Source organism: Thamnophis sirtalis, unplaced genomic scaffold (assembly GCF_051295495.1).
Source record: "Thamnophis sirtalis isolate CommonGarterSnake01/CBP01778 unplaced genomic scaffold, rThaSir2_p1.2 scaffold_13, whole genome shotgun sequence".
Classification (NCBI taxonomy): Eukaryota; Metazoa; Chordata; class Lepidosauria; order Squamata; family Natricidae; genus Thamnophis; species Thamnophis sirtalis.
This window is the reverse complement of record NW_028261393.1, coordinates 41,421,911-41,447,412: the sequence shown is the minus strand read 5'-3', so window position 1 is coordinate 41,447,412 and position 25,502 is coordinate 41,421,911.

Below are 25,502 nucleotides of genomic sequence, written 5' to 3'. Positions count from 1 at the left end.
TTCAATTCCCAGAATTCCTCCTCTCACTCTTCATCTTGATGATGTGCGGATGGGGGGGGGGGGAGGGAGCTGGAACCAGTTCTAAACGGCACTGTAGATTTATGGAACCTCTTCTATAAAAGAGGTTAGAACTGGCAGGAACCCACCCCTGATATGTTTACTGTACAATATCTACAATACCAATTAAAAATAGAATATAAAAACAACATATAAGTAAGCATTCAAATCTCAGATTGATATAATATTTTATACTAGTCCCTATGGATATAAAAAATAATGATTGAGACAGATCAGTGATATGTTGGTTTCTTCATCATTCTAAAGGCTTTCCTTCGATTTATCAAAAGACAATTGGTTTTTAACATTCATTTCAAGGGAAAAGAATATTGTTTAAAATTGTCAAGAGTGGTTGCAGTTGCACTTTTTAAGGCAAGGAGGTGGCCAAAAAGCAGTGGCAAGATAGTGCCACAAAAGTCAAAATAGTGGCTACAACTGTGTGATCAAAGGCCCTTCGTTTTTTACATGCGTTGCAGGTGTCAACAGATGTAAAATGGATATGGCTTCAAATCCTATGGCTGCCCCCACCATCTTGAAATGTTTGACAAATACAATGATCATCCAGAGCTTTGAAGTCTCCGTAGATTCTGGAAGCTTTATAATGCCTTGGTAAAGACACACTTCGAATACTGCCTCCAGTTTAGGTCACCATGATGTAAAAAAGATGTTGAGATTCTAGAAAGAATGCAGAGAAGAGCAACAAAGAGGATTAGGGGACTGGAGGCTAAAACATATGAAGAACTGGATATGTCTACAATGAAAAGAAGAACTCAGATATGATGGCACTATTCCAATATCTCAGGGGTTGCCACAAAGAAGAGGGAGTCAAGCAATTCTCCACAGCACCTGAGGGCAGGAGAAAGAAGCAATGGATGGAAACCAATCAAGGAGAGATTCTCCTAGAACTAAGGAGAAATTTCCTTTGAAGTTTCCCTGGAAGCTTTCAGGAAATCCCAAGGAAGACATTAGATCCGTGATGGCGAACCTATGGCATGCATGCAGAGGTGACACACGGAGCTCCCTCTGTGAGCACATGCACTGTCAACAGTTGCTGTTCTGGGGTCCATTGGGTGCATGCGCACTGGCTCTCTTTTGACCAGCTGGCCAGTGTGCATGCATGCATCGGAACCTGGAAGAGAACAGCTGGCTGAAGCGCATGCGCAATGGAACCCGGAAGACCAGCTGGCCACCATGCACATGCACATGCACACCACCCAGCTGCTCTCTTCCTGTTTCCAGCACTCTGGCATGCACATGCGGTCCAGTTTTGTCACTCAGTGCTGAAAAGGTTAGCCATCGCTGCATTAGATGGCTCTCAACCCATGGGGTTTTTTCACAGCTATGAAGGTTTCACGTGGAGCTCCAAAGTGAATGGAAGATACGCAACACAAACAGCCCAGCAGGAGCAATATCGGCAGCTGCAAGGTGAGCTCCAAAAAACTTCAGAAAGAGCTCCAGCAACCTAATGGTCTGCGAGAACAACCTTGGGAGGCAGAAGAACCGCAAACTAAATAACCATCCTGCAGAAGGTATCTCATCCCACAGAAGGAAAGAGGGCCTGAGAGGAATAGTTTTAAGATTTGCAAGAATTTGTTAAAGTAGCTTTACAAGCAACTATTCATTGTCTGAACTGCTTGGAAAGGTAAACATCAATCTTTCCAGTCTAAAAATATTCTTCCCCTTCTTTCCTTTCACATCCCCAGAAAAGTAGTGAGTGTCTCGGCCTTCTGAATTACATGCTTTCAAGTGCTTGAGTGTTATGAAACCATTCTCAGTCACAGCTTTCTCAAACTTTCAAAGCTAAACAGACTCAGCAGCACCTCGCGGTCTTCGTAGAGAATTTAGCTACCAGTCTCCTGGCCATTCCTGTTGTCATTTTCTGAACCAATTTCTTTCAATTTTATTTTCAAGTGCAATGTCCAGACATTAACACCCCATTCAAGACCTTTCCTCTAGCAGCAGAAGAGTGTACATTTTCACAGGAGGGATAGAGAGAGAGATGCCTTTGTCCCTGTAAAGCAAGCCTCCTGGCTGCCAGTTGCTGAACAAATATGCATTTATTCACATAGCATTCTGCTCTGATGGATCCCTGTAGAGCCAATGCTCCTGATTTAGTCAGGAACAATTTGGACTGGATGCAGAGGATTCAAATCTCATTTGTCCATGTCATGGCACAGGAATAATTTTGAGGAAAGGATGCAGTGAACTCTAAGCATAAAGGTAAAGGTTCCCCTCGCACATATGTGCTAGTTGTCCCTGACTCTAGAGGGCGGTGCTTATCTCCGTTTCAAAGCCGAAGAGCCAGCGCTGTCCGAAGACGCATCCGCGGTCATGTGGCCGGCATGACTAAATGCCGAAGACTCACAGAACGCTGTTACCTTCCCACCAAAGGTGGTTCCTATTTTTCTACTTGCACTTTTACATGCTTTCAAACTGCTAGGTTGGCAGAAGCTGGGACAAATAACGGGAGCTCACTCCACTACGCAGCGCTAGGGATTTGAACTGCTGAACTGCTGACCTCTCTGATTGACAAGCTCAGCATTTTAGCCACTGAGCCACTGTGTCTCTTTTCATAGTACCCCCTTTCCTGCATCCCTAAGCATTGTCCCCCCCCCGCCCTTTATATTCCTATTTGACCGTCCTTGAAGTTTATTTTTCTTGAGGAATCAGCCAATCACTCCTTTCTGATTCTTTCTAGATCATTGGAATTTCAAACTATTGTTTTATTGTCTACTCTAATTCAGAATTCAAAGAACAAAGATTGTAACACATTGTACTTCATTGGAATTTCTCTATTGAGCACCAAGACAGAAAAACCCACTGTTTTGCAAAGGGTAATGGAAAATAGAAAACAGATTTTTTTTTTAGTTACCTATGTATTAGTCTGATGGGCATGATAAATCTATGAGAAAAATGAATTGCTCATTCACAAGGATTAAGCTTCAATTTAAATTTAAGGACTCACAAATCCTATTGTCCAAGAATTTAATCTGGCTAGATATGCTTTGGATTGACCTTCTGCATTCCCAAATAGACTATCCAAAACACATAATATGGGTTTTACAGGAGAAGCAATTTCTAGCCCTTCTCTGAAGTTGTCATATTTATTCCTCTTCATCTGTAGATTCAGGCTGAAATGGTTTTTCGAATGAGTGCATTTTTTTTTGTCTTAAGGATAGCTTTCAATTTGATTTGGAGCCTGCACTAGAATTAATTCATTCACAGTCATATTCATTTGGGAAAAGAATTGCCTCTTAAAATATCTGCCTAAAATTGTCAAAGAATTGCTTACAACTATATAATTATGGAATAGGTGAAATATAAGTTGCCATACCTTCTTCTGTTTCAGGGTACCATAACTGCTGCCACAGTCTGCAATTTCCTCCGTTTCCCATGTGTTGACAATGCAAAGCTTCCTGTGGAGTTCTATTTGGAACAGGAAATCTGGGCAATCATAGATGGAATGGCTGAACTTGCCACCTTACCATGACCAACTCACCACAGCCAACTCACTGCAGGACAACTCGCCACAGGACAATTTATCAATCCAATTTAATTATTTAAAATAAATAAAATGTTGCTTTAATTTTTGTCCATTGGCCATGGCGAGTTGATCAGGGTGAGTAGGCCATGGTGAGTTCATTGTGATGGCTTGGCTGTGATGAGTTGATGGTGGTGAGTTGGCTATGGTGAGTTGATTGTGGTGAGTTGGCCATGGCAAGTTGATTGTGATGGGTTGGCTGTGACGAGATGATGGTGTTGAGTTGGCTGTGGCGAGTTGATCATGGTGAGTTGGTTATGGTGAGTTGATTGTGGTGAGTTGGCCATGGCAAGTTGATTGTGATGGGTTGGCTGTGACGAGATGATGGTGTTGAGTTGGCTGTGGCGAGTTGATCATGGTGAGTTGGTTATGGTGAGTTGATCGTGGTGAGTAGGCCATGGCGAGTTGATTGTGATGGCTTGGCTGTGGCGAGTTGATCGTGGTGAGTTGGCTGTGATGACATGATTGTGGTGAGTTGGCTGTGGCGAGTTGATCATGGTGAGTTGGTTGTGGCGAGTTGATTGTGGTGAGTTGGCTGTGGTGAGATGATTGTGGTGAGTTGGCTGTGGTGAGTTGATCATGGTGAGTTGGCTGTGGTGAGTTGATCCTGGTGAGTTGGCTGTGGTGAGTTGATCATGGTGAGTTGGCTGTGGCGAGTTGATGGTGGTGAGTTGGCTGTGGCAAATTGATCATAGTGAGTTGGCTGTGGCAAGTTGATTGTGATGAGTTGGCTATGGTGAGTTTGGCTGCAGTGAATTGTCATAGACTCATCAGGGAGACTGCAGAGTACTTGAGAAATATGTAGCTAGTCCAATGTCCAGGAACAACGAAGAGTTGGATTTTGGAACTCAGTTGTGGAAACTTTGGTAGTATAATCCATTGCACAAATAAAAGTGCTACTGTATATTGCTTAAGAGACAAATGCCTTCATTTGCAAACCAGTTGAATTATGAGCCAAACCTTCCCACTACCATGTAACTCAAGGCAATTTTGCTTAGTTGAGGTTGTATGCCAAGATAGCTGGATTAAATCTAGCTGAAAAACAGCAATCATTTTCATGAAGATGGAAGTCAAACAGAAGCTATTTGGATTTGAGCCGTGAATGACCTAATTAGCAATCCCATCTTGGGTTGGAAGGTGTGTTGGCTCCGATGCTTTTTATAGGAATAATGAAACACCCAAAAGTCTCCTGCAAGTCAAATTTAACTTATCATTTCTTTGGAACATATGCAGATATGCTTTTCCTGTTTCCTATGTTAGACTTCTAAGGGATGCGGTGGCTCAGTGACTAAGACGCTGAGCTTGTCCATCAGAAAGTTCGGCAGTTCGGCAGTTCAATTCCCTAGTGCTGGGTAACTGAGTGAGCTCCCATTACTTGTCCCAGCTTCTGCCAACCTAGCAGTTCAAAAGCATGTAAAAATGCAAGTAGAAAAATAGAAACCAACTTTGGTGGGAAGGTAACAGTGTTCTGTGCACCTTCGGCATTTAGTCATGCCGGCCACATGACCACAGAGACATCTTCGGACAGAACTGGCTCTTCGGCTTTGAAATGGAGATGAGCACTGCCCCCTAGAGTAGGGAACGACTAGCACATATGTGCAAGGAGAACCTTTACCTTTTGGTTAGACTGCGGACCCAGGACAAGTCTTGTTCAAATATCAGACCGGTCTAAACATGAGTAGCCTCTGAACCTCAACATCTCTGCCCAGTTTTTGGTCTTCAGAGTCCAAAAGGATGGTGAGTAAAGTCAAATTCTGCACAACAGCTGCCTATCAGTGTCCCAATACATGGAAGGCTGAGTTAACCTTGAGCCGGTCAGAATCAAACTGCTAGTAGTGGGCAGAGTCAGTCTGCAATACTGCATCAACTGACGACTACAATTGAGCCCCAGATTTCTGCTGCTAAGTAAGACAGTTGTTAAGTGAATTTTGACCCATTTGATGACCTTCTTTGTCACGGTTGTTAAGCAAATCACTGCAATTGCAACATAGTTAGCAAAAGAGTTGTTAAATAAATCTAGCTCCCCCATTGACTTTGCTTGTCAGAAAGTCACAAAGGTTGATCACATGACTCCAGAACACTGCGACCATCATAAATACATGCCAGTTGCCAAGTACCCAAATTTTGATTACGTGACGGTGGGAATACTGCAATAGTCATAAATGTTTTAAAAATGGTCAAAAATGGCTTTTTCCAATGCCATTGCAATTTTGTGCGGTCGCTAAATGAATGGCTGTAAGTCAAGGATTACCTAGATTAGGCAAAATTCACCAATGGTCTGTCTTGTACAAAACATTGCCTACACAGATTTCCCCTACACTGAGTGAGTTATCTCAACTCGTAGACTTACAAATGTTTTTTAAAGATTTCCCATTATTTTTCCAGATTTTTCGCTCCTTTTATTTATTGCCTCAGAGTCATGTTCTCATAAGCAGACCCATCCTTCTTGTGTCACTGTGATTGCTACAGTACCTCCCTTACCCTTCAAAATGGACTTCCAATTGATTTACTGAGTGACGGGAAAATCCTGTTTTCTTTGAACTAAACCAACTAACTGACATGGGTCTGTAAAACAGTGATGAGGATAAGATGTATCGACAAAACCTATTTCCACGCCGGTCCCTCATTTTGAACTGAACTTATTTCACTTTTGGAGACCAAGCATTTTGTCCTTTACAGACATAAATTATGTCTGTAAAGGACCATTTGGGGTCCTGTAAACGACCAATTAGGGGACTGGAGGCTAAAACATATAAAGAACAGATGCAGGAACTGGGTATGTCTAGTTTAATGAAAAGAAGGACCAAGGGTGACATGATAGCAGCCTTCCAATATCTCAGGGGCTGCCACAAAGAAGAGGGAGTCAAGCTATTCTCCAAACCTAAAAGTCAGAACCAGAAGCAATGGGTGGAAACTAATCAAGGAGAGAAGCAATTAAAACTAAGGAAAAGTTTCCTGACAGAACAATTAATCAGTGGAACAACTTGCCTCCAGAATTTGTGAATGCTCCAACACTGGAAGTTTTTAAGAAGAAATTGGATAACCACTTTTCTGAAGTAGTGTAGGGTTTCCTGCCTAAGCAGAGTGTTGGCCTAGAGGATCTCCAAGGTCCCTTCCAATTCTGTTTATTCTATTTTACTCTATTCTGTTTATTCTACTCTGCTCTGCTCTACTCTACTCTGCTGGTCAGGTTCTGGAGAACCGGTAGTGGAAATTTTGAGTAGTTCTGGGAACTGGTAAATACCACCTATGATTGGCCCCACCCCCATCTATTCTCTGCCTCCCAAGTCCCAGCTGATTGGGAGGGAATGGAGATTTTACAGTAACCTTCCACTGCCACGCCCACCAAGCCACACTCACCAAGCCATGACATGCCTACAAAGTGATGCACATAGAACTGGTAGTAAAAAAAATTGAATCCCACCACTGAAGCAGACTAGAAGACCGCCAAGGTGTGAGGTTTCCAAAAGATGCCCTAATTAAATTATGAGCCTCAAGACAAAGTTCAAAAGAAACTCAGTCATTTATTAGGAGCAACATTTTGGCATTTCCTGCTGCTGAGCCAAATCTGATTTCCGTTTAATTGTGTCTGAACTGTACCCCTGTGTCTCCCCTCCCCTCAGTCTGTGTCTTAAATCACATCCACCAACCAGGTGCTGCAGCAGGCCGTAAACGTTCGCGCCTTACACACCTGCTGTAGAAATCTGAAATATGACCCTGGTCGAAGGTGTGCATGGAATTACCCCTCCCCCTTTCTTCCAATGTCAACTTGATAACAAGCATGGAAATGCTTTACAAGTTGACACAAGGTCCCTTCCGACTCTGTTCCCCTGTTAAATAAGGACTGAAAAAGGTTTCTTCCTATGCCTAAAGCCCTGTGCCTTCCTGAACATGCACAGAAGGGATCAGTGAATTCATCTTTCCATTTTGATGTTGCAGAAAAGTGTTCGGCAGAGACTAGACTTTAGTTAGTTAGTTTGCTTGTTTGTTTGTTGCCTTCTTTGTAAAAATCCATCGTATGGAGTTCAAGACAGGCTGTGTTGTTTGTCAGAGATTTTCTTGTCTCTATATTAAAGCTCTGCCTTCCGGGCATTTGTGCCAGAATCAACAAACTACAACGCCTGTTAGAATCAACTCGCCATGTTTCTGCAACTCTCGCCATATACACTTGGTGTACATCCTGATTAAAATGCACTCATTATGCAAATTGTAACATATTGCACAGACACGAGTCTCATCTCTGGGAAAAGCAGTTGAATCTTTCTCCAGTTTTAGAGCCTGGGGTTTTTTTTTAATCTGCTAGACTCAAGGCAAGTCCCTGTGGCTTGAGAAAGAAATAGATTTCTAACAGAAGCTTTCCCTAGGAGGCAAACATGAACAGGGCTTATGCAAAGAAGGTGCTCCATCCAAGTGGCAACTTTGTGGTAGAACATACGCTCTGTAGGAAAAGAAAGACTCAAGATGCAATATCTTTGCTTTCTTCTTTTTTAAAAAAAGCATCAAGTAGATATGTAGCACTTTTGTGATCCGCAAGCTACCCAACTAGGTTTCTTAAATCAGTTGAACGTGTTTGCCAACATTTAGACAGAGTTACATTTAAAATGGCAATAGCATTTAGACTTATATACCACTTCACAGTGTTTTAAAGCCCTCTCTAAGCAGTTTATGGAGTCAGCATCTTGCCCCCAACAATCTGGGTCCTCATTTTACTGACCTCGGAAGGATGGAAGGCTGAGTCAACCTTGATCTAGTCAGGATCGAACTGCTGACTGTGGGAATGCAGAGTTTGCCTACAATACTGCATTCTAACCCCTATGCTACCAGGGTCTGTCCTTCCCTCCTCCCCACCTTCCTTCCTTCCTTCCTCCTCCTCCTTTTTTGCCTCCTTGCCTTCCTTTCTTTTCTCCTTTCCTTTATTAGGACTTAGCACTAGCATTAGACTTATATACCACTTCACAGTGCTTTACAGCCCTCTCTGAGTGGTTTACAAAGTCAGCATTTTGCCCCCAATAATCTGGGTCTTCATTTTACCAACCTCAGAAAGATGAAAGGCTGAGTTAACCTTGAGCTGGTTAGAATCGAACTGCTGGCAGTGGACCGGGTCAATCTGCAATACTGCATTGTAACCACTGCACTACCACAGCTCAGTAGCATCGTGTGTTTGTAAAAGACTCACTTCTGTCCAGGAAAATGGGAAACCGCTCTTCTGCAGTGTCAACTATGGGCAAATAATATGATCTATAACACTATAAAACACTGTCCGCACAAAATGTAAAAATCAACAAAATTGCAGGTGGAGCTTAGGAGATAACCAGGCTGAACCTGAGGAAGGGGTCAAACTCATCATAAGTCATGAGTCCCTGAGTGCCCACGAGAAATCTAAATCCAGCCCACCTTGAATGCCTCTCTTATCTCCTGATCATTTCCCTTAACGGCCAGTGAGACAGATTCTTGTAGAGTGCTTAAACTTGCAATAAATCTTTACACTCATTTACCCAAAATTCCTGATTTCCCTAGCACCTGACAGTAGCATAGCTAAAGTAAGACCTCCATTGTTTTGCATCTGTGTGTGACATCAACACATTATATATGTAATGTCCTATACATCCTCAACTTATGACCACAATTGGGAATGGGACTTCAAGGCAGTTAAGTAAATTGTGCAGAGGTAAGTCAGTCAATCATCAGTAACTAAGTTTAAACATGTCCATCGTCTGTCAAAAATTTAAAAATAAAATAACTCAAAGGACAGACATAATGGACCACTAGGTCTTTTCCTGCCATCTGTTTTCTATGTTCTTAAAAAAAGCATTTGGCACCAATGTGATAAATAAATAGATCATTCGATTTAATTTTGATTTGATGCTGCATTACATTTAATAACAATTGGGTTCCATGATTTTAATGTACTTTATTTGTAACCTTAAATTCAGCATTCATTTTTAGAGGGATCCTGGGAATTGTGTGCAAGATGTTGAGGAACACAAATGACCCTCCTTTTTGTGATTTCAAAGTTGTTTTTCTGCTTAAAAAATGTTGGACGTAGAAGCTTTTTTTTATTTTTTACAGGCGTGTGAACATTGCTGAGAATGGGGCTCTGACTCAAGCAATGATTAGTGAGTCAGATTAAATCACGATAACTGAAAGGCATTTTATTGAAGGGAAGGCTTTATGGAATTTGCAAGCTGCATCTTACCAGGAGGAAAATTTGAGAGCAAAGGCTCACTGGGTGTGTCACCAGAAAGAAAAGCAGAAGTAAATTATTTGAAATTACTTTTGTCATTTTTGCAAACACCCGTGGAGGCAAGGAATTCAAACTGGGATTTTTATGAAAAACCCAATACTACCCCATTCTTTCCTCTCCTGTCGATTTCACTTGTTAAATTTGCTGCAGCATCTCCAGCAAATACAAATTTCCTGGCAACAATCTCTCTTTTCCCCCCTCTGCATGTTCCCCTGAATGCAAGTCTCTCATGCACTATATTTTTATATAATGGTGTCAAATTAGCAGCAAACCTGAGGTTTAGCACTCTGACAATAATATAGCTGTCTTGATGGTTCGGCTTCGACTTTTGTGGGCATAATTAAAACCAAATATCTTCCCTTAAGCAGCTCTCTTGGGTCCATCTTCACAGACCATTAAGGCATATCAATTAGTAATGATTTCCTTGTCCCCAGCATCGTTCGGCAGCAATGCATATATTAAAGGGAATGTCAAAATAAAAACATGCACCACTCTAAGGTCTCTGCGGCAGTGGGGCTGATCCAAGCTGATAAATTAGTTGTAGAAACTTTTCGACTGAGTTTTGTTTAATCTAGTGAAAAATAAGGAATGGGGTGACACGATAGCAGTGTTCTAATATTTGAGAGGCTGCCACAAAGAAGAAGAGGGGGTCAACCTATTCTCCAAACCCCCTGAGGGCAAAACAATCTAGGGAAACTAATCAAGGAGAGAAGCAACCTAGAGCTAAAGAGAAATCTCCCTACCAATTAGAACAATAAGCCAGTGGAATCAGAGATGGTATTCAGCCAGTTCATACTGGTTTGGGTGAAACAGTAGTGTGCACCCCCCCCCTGTCCATCCGCCTCACTTCTATGTCATCCTATTTTGCCACATTTTTGAAGCCGTGTGCATGTAGGCAAGCCGCATCCATGAGCAAAGTGCATGCGCAGAAGGCACACATGCTCACAAAGTGAGCATGTGCATGCAGGGTGAACCAGTGGTAAGTTTCTGTGGAACCCACCTCTGAGTGGGATGACTCTCCTTCAGTGGTTGTGGGTGCTCCATCACTGGACGCTTTTAAGAAGAGACTGAACTGCCACTTACCTGGAATGGTATAGGGCAGAGGTGTCAAACTCACGGGGTCAAATTGTCATCACTTTATAGTGACTTTGTTCCCCTTCGCTAAAGCAGGGGTGGGCATGGCCAGCATGTGATTCATCTGGCCCGTGGGCCACTAGTTTGACACCCCTGGTATTGGGTCTTCTACTTGAGCAGCGGATTAGACTAGAAGATCTCCAAGATCCCTTCCAACTCTGCTATTCTGCTAATTCTGTTTAGAAACAAAATCTGCTTTGTTTCGGTGAAGGTTAGTGAATAGTTCCTAGAACTATTTATATGCAGTATATATGAATTGAACAAATATTATAAGTTCATAAAAAGTTTAATCATGCAGGCACCGTTGTGATCCTACTGAAGCCATGTTATTACTTGTGCAGCTCATTTTATGGCCTTGTTAATGCACTTCATTTATCTGTCAGGACCTGAGAAAAATGTCTCCACTCCTTTCTCGTCTAAGTGCATCTGAAGATAGCGTAACAGAGGTCATGGAAAAACTATTTCACTGCAAACTTACAAGTAAGTCAGCATTCATATTGTCTCTCTACCTTGCTCTCCATCAGACCTAAACAGCCTCTGAAAAAAATAAGCATGGATACTATTTATTTTATCCCTTTCAAATTCTTTTTCAACGTACCCCCTTTCCCTCTTATAGAGCATCTTTGCCCCCATGGCTGACTGGGATAAAGTCCAGGTTTCCAAAATAAACATTATTCCTATCTTTTTCCATTTATTTTTTATTTATTTATTCTGTTTCAATGCAACCTGATTCGAGCCAACTCTGGCCTTTTCCGCTACATAAAGACTGAATTTTATTATTATCCTTTATCGGTGAATTATTCCCCCTTTTTTATGTTTCATGCAAAAATGACAGAAAAAGGGCTTCCAATCAGCATTAAAATTAATGAGCGTCTTTTCTCTAATCAAGGTTGTAATTTTTGCCATCTAGTATTGCTTTTTCCGATGAGTTTAAGGCTACAAGATTCCACCTGCAAAAACCTGGCACCCCTTTAGGTGGCAGCAAATACTTTTTTCTGTGTCTCTTTGCTGCCATCTAGTGGCAAAGCATCTTCTCTTCCTTGCATTGCTGACAAGGATATATATCTGGTTTGGCTGCTTGCACAAGATGGTGTTTTTCAAGGGACTCCACAGCTGCTTTGCTACTTCAGACATGTGTTTTTGACATGGTAAAGCCTGCGGGGAAAACAGCCCTTGGAAAACATTTATATTGGTTGGGATTTTTTGTTTTTGTTGTTGTTTTTTTGACATCTCGGAGATACTTAGGAACATGCCAATTAGCTCACATTTCCAGGACAGTCATCCATTAAAGATGCTCTATTTCTTTACTCCGTCGTTTTAGCACTAGCATTAAAAAATATCAAGTCATCCGTGATGTGTTCAGTTTTTCCTCCCTCTCTGTTTTTGTAAACAAGGTGAAATGCAGTTGAATAATCAGCTGAGACTCGACACAGCCTAAGGGTACAGGAGCTTCCTCCTTGTCAATAGCCTGGGGTTTCTTTGGTTTCTTGCTCCAGCAAACTTCTCCTTCATATAAAATGACATGGAGATTCTTGGAATAACATGTCCCAGGCTTGCAGTAGGCAGGACTATTCTGCAAGGGAGACTTGCAACCAACTCTCGACTGCAAAATGAGAGGGGAATCTTTCCTTGTTCATTTGACTGGTTTAAATGGGAGTGCCATCCTGGCATTGTAATTCAATTCAAAAATTATAGAATAACAGAGTTAGAAGGGACCTTGGAAGTATTCCAGTCCAATTCCCTGCTCAAGCAGGACACCCTATATCATTACAGGCAAATGGCTGTCCAATCTCTTCTTGAAAATCCCCACTGTTGGATTGCCTACACAGAGCAAATCAGTAGAATATTAACTGAGAACAAACCCCACTCTCTTCTAACACTGATGAAGTCACCTAGTTTGACCAATGATAGGTCTGTGTTGGAAGAAATGCCTACCTGGGTTCAGTTCCAAGTGGGGAAAAAGACACTGGATTCATGGAAGTTGCTTGGAAAGATGGCTTATTGATGATGGACAGGACCACATAGTTTGAGGTTCTGGGGAAAAATGGGGGATCACATGCCTTGAAGATCTTGAAAGAAAAAAAGGGGGATAGATGCTGAGACAGCCTGAATTTTATACCCTCTTTTGGGCCCTGCTTTGGAGCTTCTTGTTCCTGTGTAAGAAATGTATTCTGATTGGTGGTCAGACTCCCACAGGGCTTACTTTGTAGGCTGTCTGTCTCCCAGGCTTAGTTGAGCCTTGCTACCTGATGTAATCTTCCTTCCCCATGTGGTGAGATGGGTAGAGGGTTAATCCTATCATGTCCTGAGGGCCATTTCCTTTGTGTTGCCGATGAGCTGGCTCAGGCCTTAATGGCACATTAACACAGGTGGGGGGAGCTGAGTTTCTGCCTCCCTTTTAGAGGAAATATTCTGCCCTTTTTAGTATTTCCTAAAATATTTCATTTTCCTAGGAGAAGGGTGGGTGCTAACTTCCTACATCTGCAAGAAAACAACCAAGCTCAGAGAGCATCAAGGATCCTTCATTTCTGCATATTCATCTCTGTTCCAGGTAAAGATCTGTGAAAGGGGAAAAGGCAAAAAAAGGTTTCTTAAAGTCTTGAAGAGCTCTGTAGAATGGGACAAAGAAGAAATGAAAAGAAATCAAATCCCATGGCCATATTTGAATGAGCTAAAAATTAAACAGAAGTGAAAAGGAAGAAATACAAAGTTGGTTTATTTGATCAAAATAAAATATGGTTACTTCTGGCAACACTTTGTGGATTTTCTGCTGACCCAAAGACTGAAAAGATAGTGTTTTATAGATTTGTTAATAGATAAAAGATGGAATATGGAATAAAGATTGAAGTGTTTGTAACCTTAGGTAGGATGAAGAGTATGTGTGTATATATGCATATATGTATGTATGCATGCATGTATGAATGCATGTGTATACATATATATCCATATGCATATACATATTTATTATAATGTGAATAAAAGTATAAAAATAAAGTGTTGCCGATGAGCTGGCTCAGGCCTTAACGGCCCATTGACAAGGATGTGGGAGTGAGTTTCTGCCTCTCTTTTAGAGGAAATATTCTGCCCTTTTTAACATTTCCTAAAATATTTCATTTTCCAAGGAGAGGGGTAGGTGCTAACTTTCTACATCTGCAAGAAAACAACCAAGCTCAGAGAGCACCAAGGACTCTTCATTTCTGCATATTCATCTCTGTTCAAGGTAAAGATCTGTGAAAAGGGAAAAGGCATTTCTGGGACGTTTACTATGACTGTTTCTCCCAAACCTTTGCTTGAGCTTGGTGGACAAAGCAAGGGACAGCTCATTTATCCCATATTTGCTGAAGCAGACACCTTCATTTTATATTTTCTTTTGTTTTTGTTTCTTTTTAAAGGGGGAGAAAATGCTAATATGTCTACAAAGGACCGAGTCTCTCCTCCATTGGAAGGTGGGTGCCAAGATAACAAATGACTGCTGTTCAAAGCCATCAATTTTGAAGAAGCATCTGGAAGTCTTGAAAGCATCGTCAAATGGCCCTCCTCTTCCCCTTCTGTTCTGACAATTGCAAAAAGAGAAAATAATGTGTGTCAGGAGGCAATATGGGAATGGGAAGGAAAGGAGAATATGAAAGTCATATGCTGCCCGATGCAAAAAAAATAGCATAAATGGAATATGATAAACTTGATTTTTTTCCAGGTCAAGAACTACCTTGATTGGCTGTGACATTCACAATGTCAAATGTTCTTCACTGACTTTAGTCTGAATTCTCTCTCCTAGCTAGTCTGGCTTCTCGATAAAACACTGAATTCCAGAATCTGGGTGGTTTATTATTGTAAGAAATCCCAAAGATCTTTTCTTCTTTCAATCTGCCAACATTTTAAAAAAATATCTATAGAGGAGATTGACACCTTCAGTACATCTCTGTTCTAGTGCTAACTCATGAATTAGGCTCATCCATCGGGAAATGGAAAGCAGAGACTGTGGAAATGCCTTCACACATTCAGAGGTAGCAAAGTTAAAGAACATCAGGGCATGGCTTTTGGAGGAGGTATTGCAAACTGAAGGTGGTACTGCAAATGCAGAGCCAATGACCATGACAAAGACCAAGGAACCAGGGAGTAGACCGGTTCCTTGGAACCTGTTCAAATAAGGAGAGGTCAGGACACCACCCACATATGCCCCAGACAGCTGTTTCCAGGGGTCGGATTCAGCCAGTTTGAACCAGTTTGGGTGAACCAGATGTTAATTTTAATCTGGTTTGCTGAACCGGTAGTTAGAAGGACCGGCTGACCCCACCCACCCCTCCCAGGATTCTCCACGTGGCCTGTTCATTATGCCAGGTAAGTGCAGGATCTGCACAGAGGCTCTGGAAGGGTGGAAAATGGGCCTACTGGAAGTCTGGAAACTGGTAAAAGGCCTCCGGAGCCCAGGGAAGGCCATTTTCACCTTCCTGGAGACTCAAGGAAAGTCTCCGGAGCCTGGGGAGGGTGAAATCACCCCTCTTGTTGCCATGGGGCAGGAAGCCAACTAGGTCAAGCTCCCATGGCCACACCCACCTAGCAACCAGGCAGAGAACCAGTGGCTAAAAATTTTCAATCCCACCCTTGTCTGTTCCTCATGAGAAGATGGCAGGTGAGCAGTTTTCTATGGGTTTGAGCACCAGGAGATGACAGGATTAGTTATCTTGCTTGCTACTGCAACAGAGATTTTTAAAGGATACTATGTTTGCAAATCTCACTTTCTAATCACCTTTGGAAATTGCTCATTAACGACTTTTAAGCCATTAGAAACCTTCAGAATGACTTGTTTGAAAATGCAGTGTGAATCTGCCTTCAATCCTGAGCTAATTTTAATCATATGCTTAATAATTTAAAAAATCTGAAATAAACAGCAAAAAGCTAAATAGTTTTGCTCTTAAACATTATAAATGGACTAAAGATAGAGATAAAATTGGAATATTGATATGTTTACAATAAGATTTTTAGAATTAATTATAAAGAACATACAGCTTGTCATGAAAAATAGATTCTATTTTGGTTTTTACAAGATATAACAAAGATAAGCAATTTCATGATTTCAAAAACTGGACACTAGAGGGGAATAAAGATTTAGAGAGAGGAAAGTTATACAGGCCTGTAAAATGATGCTACATATGATATCAATAAAATTACTGAAGAAGATTTTGAAGAACAGTATCAGAAAATAGTAGCCACAATATCAATGTCAACAATGTTCTCTGCTTCTATGGATAGGCTATGTCTAAATGCTATTATTAGAGAAATGTCAGTTATAGAACAAGTTTTATCTAAGATAGAGATGGAATCAAAAGTAGATTTCTAACTGACAGGCCAAGAGAATGAAGGATGAAAGGATTACAAAAGGATGTTTCACTGCATCTACAAAAGAAACTGGCTGAGGTTTTAACATTTAAAAAGGAAATACAAATGACAAACCAAGAGAGTGATTTGGATTTTTTCCCTATTGGATTTACGAAAAAGGTTTCCTAAAGTCTTGAAGAGCTCTGTAGAATGGGACAAAGAAGAAATTAAAAGATATCAAATCCCATGATCATATTTGAATGAACTAAAAATTAAACAAAAGCGAAAGGAAGAAATACAAAGTTGGTTTATTTGATCAAAGTTAAAAATAAAATATGGTTACCTCTGGCAACACTTTGTGGATTTTCTGCTGCACAAAAACTGGAAAGATGGTGTTTTATGAATTTCTTTATAGATAAAAGATGGAATATGGAATAAAGATTGAGGCGTTTGTAAATTTAGATAGGATGAAGTGTATGTTTGTTTATATGCATGAATGAATGCATGTGTATACATATATATGCATATGCATATACATAATTATTATGATGTAAATAAAAGTATAAAAATAAAGTATCAAGGTTGACTCAGCTTTCCATCCTTCCAAGGTCGATAAAATGAAGACCCATTTTCTTTCATTTTACCCCTTTCTATTCTCTTTTTTCTTTCGTTTGAATTACATTTAACTATTGCAATCAAAATTATTAAGAAATATATCTTTAAAAAATAAAAAGAACATCAGAACATAAGCACTACCCTGCTGGATCTGACCCCTAACCCATCTTGTCCAACAGTTTGTTCTTGCGATGGCCAATCAACTGCTAAATAGCAATAGCACTTAGATTTATATTCCACTTTACAATGCTTTATAGCCCTCTCTAAGTGGTTTACAGAGTCAGCCTATTTCCCCCAATAATTTGAGTTCTCATTTTATTCACCTCAGAAGGATGGAAGGATGAGTCAACCCTGACCCTGTTGAGATTCGAACTGCCAAATTGCAGGCAGCTTGTAGTCAATACTGCACCCTAACCACTCTGCTACCAAGGCTTATGGAAGGAAGGAAGGAAGGAAGTCCATCAAGATCTTCCAGCAGATGGCCTTCAGGGGCAGTTCCACTACCATACAGGTGAATAGCCATTGAACCCCATGGCTTCCACAAATCAGCTCAATTATAAGCCAGTCCAGCTCATAATCAGCACCTCAGTAGGAGTAAAGCTTAACATTGTTATTCCATTAGTATTTATAAGTATTGATTTCTTATCTGACTACCATCTTGCTTTCTAAGCCTGTTCCATAGCGGCTTGTCCTCATATGTTCTCCTACTAAGAGCATCCGCGGAAAATGGGCACTGAGAGTGGCATAGTGGTCTCTAAAGCTGATGAATAAATAAAATATCAAGAGGACAAACCTGACACCTGAAAAAGGAGGGAGGGAGACAGAAGATAACAATAACCCAAAGTATAATTGAATAAATAATGAATGTGCGATGGATGGATGGATGATTGGATGGATGGATGGATGGATGGATGGATGATTGGATGGGTGGATGGATGGGTGGATGGATGATTGGATGGATGGATGGATGGATGGATGATTGGATGGATGGATGATTGGATGGATGGATGATTGGATGGATGGATGGATGGATGGATGGATGGATGGATGGATGGATGGATGGATGGATGGATGGACGGATGATTGGATGGATGGATGATTGGATGGATGGATGGATGGATGGATGATTGGATGGATGGATGGACGATTGGATGGATGGATGGACGATTGGATGGATGGATGGATGATTGGATGGATGGATGGGTGGATGGATGGATGGAGTGGTGCTATTCAGCCATTCTATCTGGTTCAGGCAAACCAGTAGCAGCGGCAGTGGGAGACTCTGTCCGCCCACCCAGACATCATCACGTCCTGTTTTTGATGCTCTGTGCATGTGCAGAAGGTCCTACGCATGTGCAGAGGTTGCAAACAAAGCACGTGCGCCCACGCTCACATTTGTGAACCGGTAGCGAAGGTAAGTGAATACCATGGATGGATGAATAAGAATTGGTGCAATTTTGTAAGGGATGAGGACGAGCTGTCTTAACAATATCAAAATGTTTCATGTCTTCCCAATTTGGTATGAAATCTGAAACAGTCTTGAGATATGCACACCTAGAACATAACAACAACTTCAGTAAGATTGTATCTCCATGACGGCAACATTAAATGGTAGGAGTTGGTCCCTGGATATTTCTAATATCACAGCATTTAAACATTTGAATTTTTTTTGGTTGCTATTGGGATTCTATTGGACTCCATTGGAAGAATAGCAACACACACAGCTCTATTGATGTATCCCCAGCATGGCCTACTGAGAATAAATGCCACAGCTATGACTATGTTGTTCATCTCTCATTCCTGCACCGGTTGTTTTGATAAGTAAAGTTTGTGTTTGTGACCTGCCACTTCACTATGTTGGATTTATGATAAATACTCTGTCAAGCGGTGGGGCGGGTTGGCTTTCTTTCCTGTGCCTCAGTGTGATGTGACATGGTCTGATTGCTGATGCAGATGAAAATCAAATCACAAAAGAGAAACCTCAGCGTTTGGCAGAGAATACATAATGCAGGGCCCGTATAAATTTCCATTTTCTCCCCAGCAGATGATGTTCAGATAAAAAAAATTAAAAATGCATGCTTGGCTTTCCGGGCTAAAATCATCATAACATTTGTAGCGCACACATCTGTCTGTGCACCAATAAAACAAGAGGAGGTATATCATTTGTATTGGAAATGTGGTACACTTTGTGAGTAGTTGAATCCTTCACATGCTTTTGTCTTTTCTTCCCATGCTGGATTGTGCCAGAGATGATTTAGTCTGTGATAGGGACTCAAATTCAAATTCAGAATACAGCTGGAAGGGACTTTGCAGGTCTTCCGGTACAGCCCCCTGCTCAAGCAGGAGATCCTAGACCATTTCAGATAAGTGACTGTCAAGTCTCTCCATAAAAACCTCCATTGATGGAGCACCTATACAATGTCTGAAGATAAAACATTGTTCTCACTGTTAGGAAGTTTCCCCTTAATTCCAAGTTGGTTCTCTCCTTGTTTAATTTCCATCCATTGTTTCTTGTCCTGCCCTTTGGTACTTTCTTCTTTGTGGCAGTCCCTCAAATACTGGAACACTGCTATTGTGTCACCCCTAATCCTTCTCTTCTCCAGACTAGCCATACCCAAATCCTGCAACCGTTCTTCATATGTAAACTCAGTAAAAGAGCTCAATAAGAGAGATACCAGTTTGTGTAATAGGTTCTTCAAACTAATCACAGTTATTCTAACATAATATGACAACAGAGAAGAATATTGATGCTGTCTGTGCTTTGCTGTTTACTTGCAGATATTTCGTTATCATCAGGGTAATATCAATTCTCAAATACAGCTCATCTGCCTGGAATCCACACTGTATATTGGACATTAACACAATTGAATGAGTCCAGAGATATTTCACAAGAAGAGTCCTCCACTCCTCTGCTCACAACAGAATACCTTATGCCACCAGGCTTGAAATTTTGGGCTTGGACAACCTAGAACTACGCCACCTATGGTCTGATGTAAGTGTAATACACAAAATTGTTTTCTACAATGTCCTACCTGTCAATGATTTCTTCAACTTCAACCTCAATAATATATGAGCAAACAATAGATACAAACTCAAGGTAAACCACTCAAAACTTGATTGCAGAAAATACGACTTCAGCAACAGAGTGGTCAGTACCTGAAATTCTCTACCTGACTCCGTTGTTACATCCTCTAACCCCCATAGCTTCAACCTTAAACTGTATACCGTGGACCTCACCCCATTCCTAAGAGGTCCATAAAAGGGGGTGTGCATAAGCACACCATCGTACCTATCATCTCTGTCCTACTGTCCCCATTTACTTGTACTCATTCCTTGTTCATGTACATGTTTATACTTATATCTGTTATCAGGGCCGGATTTAGATGAAAAGAGGCCCTAGGCTATTCCACTTATGAGGCCCTTTCACCTCCCATTTTTAAGTTTGTAAATTACATGACAGACAATAAAATACATCATTACTGTGATATATATCAATATATATCAATATATATAGCTGGCCTCCCGATGGAGGGCGGCTCTGCTCTGCGGCAAAGGCAACAATGCCATCCGCCTCCCCTGCTGTGCTCAGCTGCCCGGCTCAGCCCCCTCACCCTCACCTGCCTGGCCGCTGGTGGATCTGCGTCGATGGGGCGGCTACTGGGAGCGGCCGCGCCTCTCACTCAATCGCCAGTGCCGGGAACGTGGGCGGGTTCCCCAACTGCCGCGGCGCTGGAACGATCTTAACCAATACATTTTTATGTTTGTTTATTAGTCATATGCGTAGAATTTCTCCTTAGTTTTGGTTCAGTGTTTTAGTGTTCACTGTTTTTAGAATAGTGTAATTTTAATTTTGCTAACAATTTGAATGTAGGCCCCTCTTGATCTTGAGGCTCTAGGCTGAAGCCTAGTTAGCCTATAGGAAAAACCGGCCCTGTCTGTCATCTAGCACATGTTCAACAAATAAAATAAATAAATCATCCATGCAGATGAGTGTGGAGTTTGTTGCTACTATATATAAATCAGCAGAAAACTGTCATTCTCATTGATGTGATCTAGTAGGGCAATGAAATGTCTCCAAGTGAAGAACCAAGTTCAGAATGCACCAGGAACTCCACAATGTAACGCAAAGGGTAGATGAGCCAAAGTAAAACAAAGTTGGGGTTGAGACAAGGCAAGGCTCCTGTGTGTAGGAAGCAATCTGGAGAGTTTCACATGTGGATAATATTAATGATCTTATAAGAGGAGAAAGCCAATACGGCTTCTGCATGACCAAATTCAATGGAACCCTAAATTGAGACTGGAGAGCTAATCCTGCTTTAAAGAACTTCATGGCTCTTCTAAAGTGACAGTAGAGTTGGATCATCTGAATCTAGGAGGAATCTCTTTCTAGTGAACAGGCACTGGTATCGAGAAGGTATCAAATGCAAGAAATCAGTAATGAAGGATGTTCAAATGAGTACAAAATTATTCCATGCTAGCTGTCTGCAAGAATCCAAACTACTAACCATCAAGGCAAATGGCGGTAGGGAAGGGTGCACAAAATTGAAGGTGAGCTGGACTTAAATATCTTGTGGGTGCAAAGTGACCTGAGACTGATAACATGCTTCAAGCTCAGCTTGATCATCTCCTACAAGAATTTACTTAGACCTTGGCTGACTGTTGGTGTCCAAAGGGCAGGAATCCTCATGAGTATTTAGTGTGAAGATCCTCAGAGTTGGAAAAGGACAACAGAACCTCCTTAAGGTTGGCGAATTTCTTCTTGTATTAGAAGTCCTGGAATAGAACTTCTGGGTCCATTCTTCAGCTACAGAAACTTGACCTCTGAGGACTGGGAACAGTGGTGGGATTCAGCTGGTTTGCAAGCTAACCTTTTGTGCAGTTCAGCAAACCAGCTGAATAGCATGCCTCACCACCTATTGTAAGTCCTACTACGTATAAACCTCCAAGCAGGATCTTTGGGAACCTTGGGACCTACCTACTGTTGCCTTGGCCCAGGGCATTGTCAGAAGGCCTGGGCACAGCTGGCCTCCTCAGCCACACTTATCCAGCCAGTCATTAGGGCAGAGAACCAGTTGTTAAATTATTTGAATCATACCACTGACTGGGAGATGTTCAAATGAAACAGTTTGGCCCCAATAGCACAAATGGCTCATTACTGGAAACAACTTTAAGAGATATTGCAGCTCAGCTGGAGCAAATGTTTGATTGATGGATAAATGAGAAGCAGATGAACAATCCGATCAATTAGTGAAAACACTTTTTCTACTGTTTCCCAAATCTGCCCACTCAGACTATGGGTGACAGGAATGTTGACATTAAGATCTCAGATTTCAGGCAAAGAAATGCTATTGCTTGGTTCTTAAAGTATCACCAATCAGCTACTGTTGCGAAAGAATCCAGAAATTTGCAAAAATAATAGAAAATTTTGACAAAACAGGAGAAGATTGTCTAATACTGTAGAACATTGACTCTGTAGTGGGAGAGAACTTCTCTTTCCTGAGCTACAAATTATAGAAATTGTATCCACAATTGGAATCAAGATAAAGTGAGAGAGGAAATGTAAAAGAAAAAGACTCCTTTCTATCATAAATGGCCATCAACCTTACCAGTTGTCTCAAAACGATAGTAGTATTTGTCATTCATAGGTGGTTATTTACTTCAATCCTTCCTTGGTTTTTTTTTCTCCTTTCATTTTCAGACCATCTCAAAATCCTAATGTTGTGTTCATTGTTTTCATTCTTTTTGATCACACAGCTGATCGAAAGTCTTGGAAATAATTCCTATATAGCATTTTTGAGAGACTCTGCAATTTCCTGCCATTGCGTGTGTATAAATCTAAAGTTGTTTAAAGCAACTTGGGGGAGAGGGAGCGATAAAAAGAGGGGGTCTCCCCTCCCCAATCTTGGCCATATGCAGGTGCCCGCCTTCTCTGGGAACGGATCCATTTTTCTTTATTGCTTGTCCTGGAAGTGATCCTTTAGTCCCTTGGAATCATTATTTTTCCTGTCCTCTTTCTTTATAAAAGAGAATTAAGGGGGTTAAAAGAAATGATTGTTTTAAATCAGTTTTCTAGGACCATTTTTATCCAAGCTAACGTAATTAACTACCCACAGTCTAAGTGCCAGTTCAGCAGCCTACAATGATGTTATCAAGACTTGAGATGCTTAATCAAGTGTGTCTTGTTAATCCTCTGGGTCTTTTGTGTCTCTGACCGAAGTTTAATTTAAAGATTTGGAGTGGTGTTTCTCTATACATTACATTTGTTCAGAATATTGTGCTCCTTGAAATCTTCATCTGGTTTAATACGGTCTCACGTCTATCTGTGGTCCTAAGCATTATACCTCTAAGAAGAAAAAAACAACAAATCTTTATAAGAAGATGTGACTTAGAATGAGCAGACACAGAGCATTTTAGATATTTAATGGTTAACCTCAACCAGGGATTTCCAAACAAGGTAACTTTAAGACTTCTGGACTTCAACTTTAAACTTTAAAGAAAAGGACCAGGGGTGACATGATAGCAGTCTTCCAATATTTGATGGGCTGCCACAGAGAGGAGAAGGTCAAGCTATCTTCCAAAGCACCACAAATCTTAAAGTTGTCCAGGTTAGAGTGCCCTGTTCTAGTGGCTTGCTCTGTCACTGTTGGTGGGGATGGTCTCGATGGTCCTTTGATTGGCCTATTTACTGTTGGCTTGTTTAGCAGTTCCTTAGTTAGAATATTATTTACTTTTTGATTGTTGTTCCAATATTAATCTTTGGGTTATTCTCTGCTCATCTGGGTGTTGATGAGATTGGGAATGTTTTGTTCTTTTTGTACCATTTTTTGTTTGTTGATTGTCTCTTTAGAATGGCATGTAGATGTTGTTTACATATATTTGCCTATTGATGGCCAGTTTGTCAGAGCCCCAGGCTTCCAGGACTTCTCTAGCATTTTTTGGACTTGGTTGGTCTAGTTTGGGCACAGTTTTCTAATTCAAACTATGGTTAAGTCTCTCCATAGGTTTTGAAATTGAGGAGTTTTCATCGTGTCTTCTGAGTGCTCAGTGTTCATGGTGTTAAGGATCCAAATAGTATCCAAAAGTAAATCAGAGTCCAAGGCAAAGTATTGCTCAAAGTTCCAATTGATTAAAAGAATCATGTTGGCACATCTGGGAAAACCTGAATCAGAAAGCTTCCCGGTTTTCCCCACCCAGTTGAAAGTTCAAGATCTTGACCCCACATCCACAAGTCCACACCCAATGGTCCAATCTTCCGCTGCCATGCTGGCAGTTCCACCCATCCAGTTCTGGTCAGGTGCAGAGGTGCAGAAACAATGGATGACCTTGGCTTTCTAGAAAGAATTTTGTTATGGCTACACATCATCTAACTCCTTACAATCCCCCCTCCCATTTTCCCACAATAGAAAAAGGCATAGTAGAATAATAGTAAGTATGGCAGGTGAAAAATCCAAAAGAAATCTGCAGGCCTGACAGATGGATGTACTCTAGTCTGCCTCTTTGTCCCATCTAGTGGCTGTTGCCATCCTTTTGTTGTATGTCGTAGATGACCTCTTGTTTTTTATTCTATGGCTGCTGGGTGTTTTGGTTTACTTACAATACTTTGGAGGGCATTAGTTGGCTTGTGTTCTGATGCCATGTGGTTTTAATAGTTTACTGGTGGTTCCTGAGATGTTTTGGATGTATAGCAGTGCTATCCTTGTGTTGGTTCTGCTATGTTGAATGGTTAGGCTCTTTTTGATGAAGTTGATGCCCATCCATTTGTTGGAAGATGTTGTGTAGATCTCTTTCCTTTTTCTGATGTTCTAGGTTGCTGTGTTGTGTTTGTACACATCTGAATAGTATTCTTCCACAGCTTCAATTGTTAAAGGTTGGGTTGTTGTTCAGTTCAACCCTGAGCTACAAATATTCTCCATTATTGACATGACACTAGTTCTCAATATTTCATCTTTCCTTACTTCCTTTCCAACACCAAGAACTCCAGAAGTCAGCAACCATGATGATTAGGGGACTGGAGGCTAAAACATATGAAGAACGGTTGTAGGAACTGGGCATGGCTAGTTTAGTGAAGAGAAGGACCAGGGGAGAGGGAATAGCAGTCTTCCAATATTTGAGAGGCTGACACAGAGAGGAGGGGGGGTCAAGCTGTTTTCCGAAGAACCTGAAGGCCAGGCAAGGAATAATGGATGGAAACTGATCAAGGAGAGAGTCACCTGGAAATATGGAGAAATTTTCTGAGAGTGAGAGCAATCAACCAATGGAACAGAAGGTGACTTCAGAAGTTGTGGAAACTTCATCACTGGAAGCTTTCAAGAAGAGACTGGACCACCATTTGTCAAAAATGGTGTAGGAACCCCTGCTTGGGTGGAGGTTTGGAATAGATGACCTTCAAGGTCGCTTCCAACTCTTGTCAATCTGTTAAATATCTATTAATCTAATATTGGTTGGTGTAAGTGATTTTTTGATAGACCTGTGTGTCTACTTTGATGTTTTATTTCTATTCAGTTTTCCTTTCCATCCTTTTTTTATTTAACATTTTGCCCCATTTATGTAGTTTCTATATGAGAGTTCTCTTAAAATATATAAATACAAACTTTC